The sequence below is a fragment of the Trifolium pratense genome, linkage group LG1, assembly GCF_020283565.1.
Source record: "Trifolium pratense cultivar HEN17-A07 linkage group LG1, ARS_RC_1.1, whole genome shotgun sequence".
NCBI lineage: Eukaryota > Viridiplantae > Streptophyta > Magnoliopsida > Fabales > Fabaceae > Trifolium > Trifolium pratense.
In genome coordinates, this window is record NC_060059.1 from 50808756 (window position 1) to 50819437 (window position 10682).

The 10682-nt window shown below is 33.1% G+C and overlaps 1 non-coding gene across 1 annotated transcript; it reads right to left on the bottom strand.

Annotated features, from left to right (window-relative positions):
• Positions 1-1317: 1317 nt before the first annotated feature.
• TRNAI-AAU lies at positions 1318-1391 on the bottom strand. The gene has a single exon. It is a non-coding gene; the product is annotated as a tRNA-Ile (tRNA).
• Positions 1392-10682: the final 9291 nt, after the last annotated feature.

The following is a 10682-nucleotide window of genomic DNA, read 5'->3' on the forward strand; positions in this document are numbered from 1 at the left end:
TTGATCGGCCATAACTCTCAAAATGGTCCAGTAAGTGTATGCCATAATTGCTTGATAATCATCATATTTCGTTTAATTTGCATCACTTGTCAGTAACTTCTTTTTGAATACTACTTTTAAAAATAAAAGTATAAAAATATGTAATTAGGTTTTTTTTATTAATTGACTATAGAAAAATGTAATTTATGCCAATTATTTTTGTTGTTGATGTTGTATAAATAAATATAGCAACTTGTACAAAAAAAAAAATAATAGCAATAACAATATAAACTTTTGGCAGAAATATTTGATTGCAACGACTATAGTTATTGGTGACATGTCAAATAAGGCAACGCCAACACAATTATCGTTGTAAAAACTTTAATTTTGACGATGACCTCAAATTTCTTTACAAAAAAATTCACAACAACATGCAACAATATTTTTTCACCGGAAAAAACACATACCGCAACACCGGATAAAATGTCTCATAAGAAGAAAACAATATAGCAACTTTAAGTTTTGTTATTATTGTATATCATACATGGCTTGTTAAAATTCAATTGCTGCATTGGTTTGGTGTGTCCTATAATGAACTATTGTTGTGTTGTTAGTGTTCCCAATTTTTGTTTTTTCTCAGTGTCTCTTCTATTTGTTATGTTGTATTCATGAGCATATATGTAGGTTCTTTTCACTTTTTAATATTGTCTTATTTATAACTAAACTAAAACTATATTAATTTGTGTATATAATATTATGGACAAACTTAAGAAAGAAGTTTATGCAAATCCCCCTTCAACTAATGATGAAGTTCAAAGATCCAAAGCTAGTTAGGGGATCTTAAAGCCACTGAAAGCTTCATCAAAGCCACGTGTATGGATCAAGTTACCAAGGGTGAACATTTTGGTACTAGTTTTACTAAGAAAGGGTGGAAAGACATTGTTTCCCAATTTAATGCTTTAACCGGAACGAGTTATGACAAGACAAAATTGAAAAATATGTATGATAGCTTGAGAAATGAATGGATAATATGGTATAACTTATTTGGAAAAGTTACCAGATTAGGGTGGAATCATGAGAAGAATGTTGTTTATGCAACAAATGAGTGGTGAGAGAACAAACAATTGGCATGTGTATCACAAATATATTGTGCAGTAACATTTGGAGTTGTTATCATGTTTTTTAAATATTATGATCTGATGGTTATGAATATGCAGGAAAACTCTCTTTATGAAAAATTTAGAAACAAGGGATTCCATTTGCTCACAAACTAACCACACTTATTAGCCAAAAATATCTTACAATAAAATAAAAAATTATGCTTTCAAACAAAACAAATGGCCCATGCAGGTCTCGAACCTGCGACCTTCGCGTTATTAGCACGACGCTCTAACCAACTGAGCTAATAGGCCATATATTTAAATTTTGAATTATGTCAATTTAATTTAATATTAGCCATAATATACTCTCTCTGGTCTCATATGTAAGCAACACAAAAAAAGTGCACATTTTGATGTCACTTCGATAGTAAGAAATTTCTTTCGTATACACTTACTTTGTGGAAAAAGGTACCAAGTCTATTCCTTTATGATATGTTCGTTGTGTAGAAAAATGTTAGTAATTATTTTATTCGATTGTTTATGATTCTCATTATAATAAAATGTAAGAAAATTTAAAACATTGTTGTTTGAATAGTTCAAAAGGGACAGGTCCCCGGCTTCTAATTTGATCTTGCTTAATTTTCTATAGTTATGATTTCTCATACTTAATTTCCCAAAATTTTGGCAGAGCATATGCTGCCTATATATTTCCGTGTGCAGCACAATTTTTAAATAGTGTAGAACATTGGTTGGTGTTGGAAAATTCCTTCGTGACCGATTTTAATTAGGATTTCAAAGTAACAATATCTACTTTGGTGGAAAACTATTAAATGATACTCCCTCCGTTCCGGAGCATTAGTCCTTTTGGACTTGAGCACAAAGATTAAGAAATTGTTAATTTTAAACCTTATGGACTTATTTGCCCCTCATGTCTTTTTTGTTTGTTTTTTTATTCACATTTGTTGGTTACCGTAATATGTAAATATGTAATATTTTTTCAAGTTTTTTTTTCAAGAATTTGGAGTCGTTCAAAACTATGTGGTGATGTATCTCATAGAATGTCAAAAACCGGTCGAAAGAAAAAAGAATTTGATCTTGCCCTTCTTTATCATGTGTCTTTGTCCCACCGAACAAGTCTTAGATCTAGAGCTATTGCAATGAAAAGGAGCAAGTCAGAATTACATCGACAAGTAAAGGCGGGAGCTGTTAGAAGACATTCGAATGCTATAAAGCCTTTTCTGAAAGAGCCAAACAAAATAGCAAGATTGAAATTTTGTGTATCGATGCTTGATGTTGCTAGCATACCACATCATCCAACTTTCGAAGCAATGTATAACGTAGTACATATTGACGAGAAATGGTTTAATGTGACAAAAAAATCTGAGAAGTACTACTTGCTACCAAGTGAAGATGAGCCGTTGCGCACTTGTAAAAGCAAGAATTTCATTGGAAAGGTAATGTTTTTAGTTGCTTTGGCTCGCCCAAGATTTGATGCTCAAAGAAATGTAATATTTGATGAAAAGATTGGTGTATTTCCTTTTTCACATAAGAGTATGCTAAAAGGAGTAGTGTTAATAGATCTGCTGGAACATCGAAAACAAAATCGATCACTTCAGTCACCAAAGAAATTGTAAGATCATATTTGATAGATAAAGTATTGCCTGCCATCAAAGAAAAATGGCCAAGAGAAGATGCAAGACGTCCAATATTCATTCAACAAGATAACACAAGAACGCATATCAATCCCAATGATCATGAATTTCGTCAAGCAGTTGTAAAAGACGGGTTTGACATTCGTATAATGTGTCAACCACCAAATTCCCCAAATTTAAATGTTTTAGATCTTGGTTTTTTCAATAGCATTAAGACCTTACAGCATAAATAATCGCCTAAAACTATTGATGATCTTGTTAACGCGGTTGTAAAATCATTTGACGCATATCCAGCAGAGAAATCAAGTGGTATATTTCTGCCATTACAACTGTGCATGCTGGAAATCATGAAGTTAAAAGGTTCATAAAAATACAAGGTTCCACATATAAATAAAGAGAAGCTGGAACGAGAAGGAGAACTCGCTGAGCAAATCAAGTGTGATCCTACATTATTGCAGGAAGTTGCAGATTATTTACTAAGTTAGATTTTGTACTTAGATAGTCCACATAGATATGAGAGATAATGAGTGCATGTGGATTGTTTCATTTTGGACTTTTGTTGTTACTGGAAGTATGTTTCATTTTGAATTTTCGTACTAAATTATTCTATGCATGAGATTAGTTTCATGTGATGAAAGTTTCTTCACATAAAGTAAAATAAAAACAAAAGAAATAGGTTCATCCTTCTTCATAAAATCAAAGTTCCATTAAACAATGTTCCAAAAAACCAAAAAAAACACCTTGTCTATGATACTGACAAAATATAAAAGCAAAACAACAAACTTTCTACTGAAAGCAAATTTTCCATGATAAGAATATGACAAACTTTTTAATAAAAGCTACAGAGATAAATTCTTAAAGAAGCTCCAAGTACTTTGCTAAACTCCTTCTCTTCACAAGTGTCTCATTCTACGTTAGTTGGAAATTTGTTGATATCAAATCCAATATCAGCAGGAAGATTCAAATCAATATCAGCAGGAGGATTCAAATCAATACACTACAAGAATTCCTTGCAATTCCGACTAACATTTCCTACCAAAATTGTATTTGTAGGTGAACAGTGTTGTTTCTTTACATTTTTCTGAGTGGCGCGCCTTTCGAGGAACTTTTCCTACGACCATTTTTGTAGGAAATGTCTTTGACCGTTGAATAAACGTTTCCTACAAACGTTTTCGTCGAAATGTTTTATTTTATAAAGAAATTAAAATCGAGAAACATTTTCTACCAATATTTCGTCGGAAATGTTTTATTTTAAAAAGAAATTAAATTTGTAGAACATTTCCTACCAACATTTCGTCGGAAATGTTTTATTTTAAAATAAAAAAAAAATCCAACGCAACACAATGTTCATCAATGATGCTCCAACCACCCTTTACCAACAATATTCAATTGTGCAACGCCTAATAATTTCATTCATTCATTTTAAATTTTCTTCTTCACCAAATTTCAACAAACACACCATTTCTTTCTTCTTCACTTCCATCTCATATTTTTTCTTTAAATTTTATATCTATCTACTATTCTCTAATTTTGTGTTCACCGACATCTATTTTGCAATGAGATTATTATACGGTTCGTTTTGTTTTTTTTTTGTGCATATTTTTTTGTCACATGTTTTGTCAATTTATTTCATTTACATAGTTAGTTATTATATAATGTTGTATATTATTTTTATTAATCTTAATCTTAATTTATTCTTTTTTTGTAGTGTGATTATTGTTGTGTTGATGCTGTTATTGCTTTTTGTGGCATTTTGTCATCATTTTACATTATTTGAGGTTAGTTTGTCTAATTTATTTGAAATTGTTAGGATAAAAAAAATATTATCATTATTCATAAAAATATTAGTTGATAAAGAAGTGGAGTTAAAAAAATTAATATAAATGTTATTATACTATATATAGTTTTGGATAAAAAAAAATATTAGTGAGTAAAAAACTTATTGTTTAGTAAAAAATATCATCATTATTGTTTTGATGTTTAGTAAAAAATATTATCATTATTGTTTTGAATTAATGTCAATGATATACGCAGGAGATGGATCAATATATGTCTCATCGAAGTTGGATGTATGATAGAAAATATCCGGGTGGTCGGATAGTTAAAGCGCGTTTTAAGGATGGAGTTGAAGAATTTGTTACTTCCGTGATGTCGCAAGATATTGTTAAAAGTGAGGGAGGGATAAGATGTCCGTGTATTAAATGTATGTGTGGGTCGATTAAGAGCGCAGAAAATGTCATAGCTCATTTAGAGAAGGTCGGCTTTATGAATGATTATTATGTGTGGAAACATCATGGTGAACGAGAGCCAATGAATATTAATATCGAGTTTGATGTTAATACGGACGTGTCGAGTAGTGGAGCGCAAGTGGAGTGTGGAAATTTTGGTCGGATGCAAGAAATGGTCGGTGACGCTCTCGGGGTGAACATGTCCTACGAAGGGGGAGGCCAAGAGGAAATAATCTCGAACGACAAAGCGCTGAAGTTTTATGTAATGATGGAGGAAGTAAACAAACCGTTGTATGAAGGGGCGTCTGACTCGAAGTTATCCATGTGTGTGAGGCTCTTTGCTGCCAAGTCAAATTGGAATGTACCTGAAGATTGCTTGGAGTTCTTCTCAAAAATGATGTTGGATGCGACTCCTGTAAAAGATAACCTGCCGACAAGTTATTAAGATGTGAGTAGGTTGGTGTCGAAGTTGGGGTTGCAAGTTAAAAAGATTGATTGTTGTGTTAATGGGTGCATGTTGTTTTATGACAACGAGTTCGGTACAAATGATGGCGCGTTGGAGGAGTGTAAATTTTGCAATGCACCGAGGTATCAAGTCCGCAACAGTGACATTCATCGCAAACAAAAAAGGGTCTCAGTCAAATCAATGTTTTATCTGCCAATAATACCCAGGCAGCAGAGATTGTTTGCATCGATGGAGACCGCCAGCCAAATGACGTGGCATTATTACAATAAAACAAATTCAAACGTGATGCGACATCCTTGTGATGGGTTTGCATGGAAGCATTTTGATACAATACATCCTGATTTTGCAGAAGATCCGCGTAATGTGAGACTTGGATTGTGCTATGATGGATTTACTCCGTATATCCAAGCGTCGGCAACGCCTTATTCTTGTTGGCCGGTTATTGTTACACCATATAATCTTCCTCCTGATATGTGCATGACAAAACTTTACATGTTCTTGAGTTGTATTATATCAGGACCTTCAAACCCAACTGATGGAATTGATGTATATTTATAACCATTAATTGATGATTTGAAGAGGTTGTGGATTGGTGAATTGACGTATGATATTGCGAGGAAGGAGAATTTCACAATGAGGGCAGCTTTGATGTGGACTATTAACGACTTTCCTGCATATGGCATGTTGTCTGGTTGGTCGACTCATGGTAAATTGGCTTGTCCCCATTGCATGGAACACACAAAGTTTTTTAACTTGAAAAATGGTGGAAAAGCTTCGTGGTTTGATTGTCATCGTAGGTTCTTACCAGCAAATCATCAATTTCGGAAGAAAAAGAATTTGTTTAAGTTAGACACAACAGAAACTGATGGTCCGCCTCCTAAGATAACATCATACGATGTATTTCATAAAGTCAATGGACTTGTAATTTGATATTTTTTTGAATTATTTTCTAATAGTTTTATTCACTAATTTTTATTTGACTTTATTAATTATTTATTATGTATGTATGTATGCAGAAGTTATATGATGACTACATTGAGAAATTTCTGGAAAAACATATTGAGTATTCCAACCGTGATGAAATCTCCGGTATCATCCGACGAGATATTTGACAGGAGGTATCGGGACCCGGGACGAAGAAGACCAAATATGGTTTTGGGAAGTTAGCCCCCAACGTGAGACATGAAAACCTTATCCATATTCCTACACTTGAAGAAAGGTCCCGTCCTGTACCACTGCCCCCTGCGGCGCAAGCAGAAATTCAAAGATTGACTTAGGAGTTGCAGGCACAAAGAGAGGAGCTAAACAGGCGGGCCCAACAAGATGAAGAGAGGCATCAAATGATGCAGCAAATGATGGAGGAGCAAAGAAGAGAAATGAGTGCGTTAAAGGAAATGTTAGTTTCTTCGTTCAGGAATGCTCCAATTGACGAAACTAATCGTCATGATGATTCAACTAATTCTAATAATGGGGACACAGACGCAAATTAGATAACAAAGGTATTACTCTTGATTTTTTAAGCTTACTCTTTTTGCCTCCCATATCTCGTTTTCTCTCTTTTTGTTGATGTTGCAGCAACTCCGTATAGTTTGGGGACTGATTTTGCGTAACTCGGATGGCAAAACAGTCTGAAGTGCATGCAAAAGATAAGACTTTATGTTGACCCGGTTATGGCTGAAGCGCTGGAGTTTTGTTGGGCTCTCCAACTCTTCTTTGATCAAGGAATCACCTCTGTTTCTATTCATTTTGATGCTGCTAATGTGGTAAACTGTATTAATATAAAATCTAGCTTTGCTGCTATTAATTTAATTGTCAAGGATTGTAGGAAGTTAATGACTAGGTTGGCAAATGTATGTGTTTTGTTTTGTTGGTAGAACACAAAATTCTGGTGCTCACAATTTGGCCTCTTTGACTAGTATTATAGGTAATAGAACTTGGGTAGGATTTGATCCTCATCATTTTGATTTTTCTGTTTCTGCAATTGTTCCTTGTAACATTAATGGCTGTGTTCCAGCTTGTTCATAATGAATTATGTTTAACCTCAAAAAAATGTTGTGTATCATACTGCTACTTTGGTATATTGCTACTTGGTTGATTATTTTGTTTTGGGATGCAATGGTTTTGTTGTAATTGGCTGCCCTACTGAGTTAATGCTTCTTTTTTCTTTGGAATTGGTGTTAGTTTTCAGCAGAGAAAATCTGACTTGTTGTAATTGGTTGCCCTGCTGAGTTAATTTTTAGGTATTGTGCAAAGGCTTAATTTTTAGTTTCTTTGTAATCTGACTTGTTGTGTAGTGGATTTTGCACACCTTGTGCTCAATTCACTCCTTATGCACACCTTTGTAATTTGACACCTTGTGTAGTGGATTTATACAAAATGAAATTTTGGGCGCCAAAATATTTCTTAATGAAGCAGAGCGAAAGTTCGAATTTTCAGTTTTTGAAAATTTGTATTTTTGGAGCCAAATTTGAATTTATTTGGCACAAAATTCAAATTTAGTTTTGGTGCAGTTTTTAAAAATTAATTTTAATTCAATTTAAAATTTGCTGAAGCTATTTTTTATTTTTTTAAAATATTAAATACAGTACCTACCAGATTTTCGTAGGTATTGTGCTGACACATTACTGCAACTACACCAAATACATTTCCTACCAAATTTCGTAAGTAATATTCTGACGGATGGTGGTCCCCTGACACAAATACGTTTCTTACGAACTTTGTAGGAAATGTTGTCGGAATAGTCAGCTTTTTGCCTACAAATCTGTTGGTAGGAAATATCGTCGGAAATGCTACAATTCCTACGAAAATTGGCATTATTCCCACGAAATTTTTTGTAGGAAAGGCAGAGGATTCTTGTAGTGATAGCAGCAGGAGGATTCAATTCAACATTAGTAGGAAGATTCAAATCAATATCAACAGGAAGATACAAATCAATGTGTTGATCATAGTTGGACATAACTAAATCTTCAGAATCAGATTCATAAGAGTCTTCAACCCTCTCTTCAAAAGTGTCTTCAACCCTCTTTTGTTTGTTATCTTCCAACTTCATTTTCTTGCTAGGAGGAGAATTCATGATGCTTTCTTAAGGAGGATGTGTTAAAACATCACGTTTCTAACCATTTTATGGGTGAACAATAGCTAGCCATTAAGTGTCTTTCCATATGCCCAAAGCCACTTAAAGTTGCATGTGTGTTTTTTTTTAAAAAAAATTCCTAGTAAACATAACTTTGGTTTAATAATTTATTTAGAAAAAAGCTGATTTAGTAAGGGTATTAATGGAAAAATGTGTAATTGTTTCTTGGTTTCTTAAAAGGACTAAAGTTTTGGGACGGAGGGAGCATGTCATTGTAAAAATAATTAATATAATATGTTATAAAAAAACTACTTATGCATAGTATTCAATAATTTATGTTCCTTTTGTTCGGGAAAACAATGTGGATTCATGTGCGCTTTTCTCTTTTACTTTGGATTTTGAGTGCTATTTCTTAATTTCTCACCCACTTTCTGATTTCTTTGTAGTTTTGCATATCCTCATCCATTTTCTTTCATATGATAACTAATGCAATTGGTGGAAACGTAAGAGACCAAATTTATACTTTTTAAACGTAAGAGACCAAATTGAAACCTAAAATAAACGTAATGAACTAAATGTGTAGTTAAGCCTTTTATTTTTCGACTTAATTTGACCTTCCAATTCATATTCCATTTTACTTTAGGTTTAATCCGTGAGATTATTGAAACTCGGAGATTATTGAAACACAATCCCTATTAGTTATTTTAAACTCAATTTAAATATTTTTCTTCATCCGCTATCTATGGAACGTATTACGTCTGTTACTTAAGTAGCAGACAAAAATATTTTGATAATTTAACAGAGCGCGCGAGAAAACAATGAGATGGTAAAAGAAATTCACCAAAATTTGTCCAAAATAAAATTTGGTCCATTACTCTCGAACCAAAATTTGAAGATCCGTTGACAGAAGATTTGTGAAAATCAGCTGGCCCCACCTCTGGTGGTGATGTGTATGTTGAATTGTTGAAAAAAGAAGAGAGTTTGCTGATTGTTGGTGCAAAACATGTGACACATAGCAAATTTTGGATGGTTGAATTTGTTGAGTGGAAGATAGTTTTGCAGCACAGTGGAAGCAAAACAAATTAATTCCCATTTAAGTTGAAAAATATATATTGACTGCTTGATTTTTATTAATTACCTTAAAAATAAAAATAATTTAGTTTCCCTAAACATACACTAATTCTATATTAAACAATCTTATACCACTTTGCAAATGCCACATGCATTTCATAAATGTGTAATAAGCTTCATTACTTACTCTTCCTTAGTTTGGTAGTGATTGTCATTGAATGCGATATTTCAAATTTGATAATTCAAGTATTATTATTTTGAAAAAATATGAAGAGATTCTTGTGGTTAACTTGCAAATTTATTAGGTAATATTGTTTGATGCAGACATTACTAGTTGTTATAGATATTCAATAATAAGCAAGAGTAGACCGAACTTGCACGAAATAACAGAAAGACTGAGCAGTTAACAAAGAAGAAAACAGCTAAGGAAAAAATAGTGAAAGATAAAAAGACAGTATTTCAATAATCTTAGGTCAGTGTTGAGATCTATGGAGAGTACCTATTAGTGAGGGTAGAAGGAATTGTATTTCGATAATCTATGAGTTTCAATAATCTCAGGTAGTGTTTTATTATCTTTGGCTAGTTATATTATCTTTTTAGTTCGGGATTATAGTGTTGTCACAATATCACTAATTCATATTAGTTCATTCAATAATATGGTCGGTATTACGAACAAAGCAATATAACAAGACAATAAGAGATAATAACTGAATAGAAATTAATATAAACTTTAAATAACCAAATTACATAATATCAAACATTCATAGAGGAGTTCATATACTCGACCTAACCTAAATGTATTTAGCTACTTATAGGCATATTAAAACAATAAGCAGAAAATAACCTCAATTCCTTGTTGAGGAAGCTTCGTCTCCTTATGGTGGTGGAGAGTTGCCTTCCGTTGGGAGCTCCTAAGCCCTCACTTCTCATCCTTTGCTCCTTAGAGTCTTTTACTTCTCTTAATTTCTGAATGAATAATTGTGAAGAAGGAAGACTCTATTTATAGTTTTTTAACGGGCTTGGGTTATACCATCGTGGCTCATCGTGTACCATCGTGCCACTATGGCTTCACAAAATTGCCATCATGGTACGATACACTCATCATGACACGAT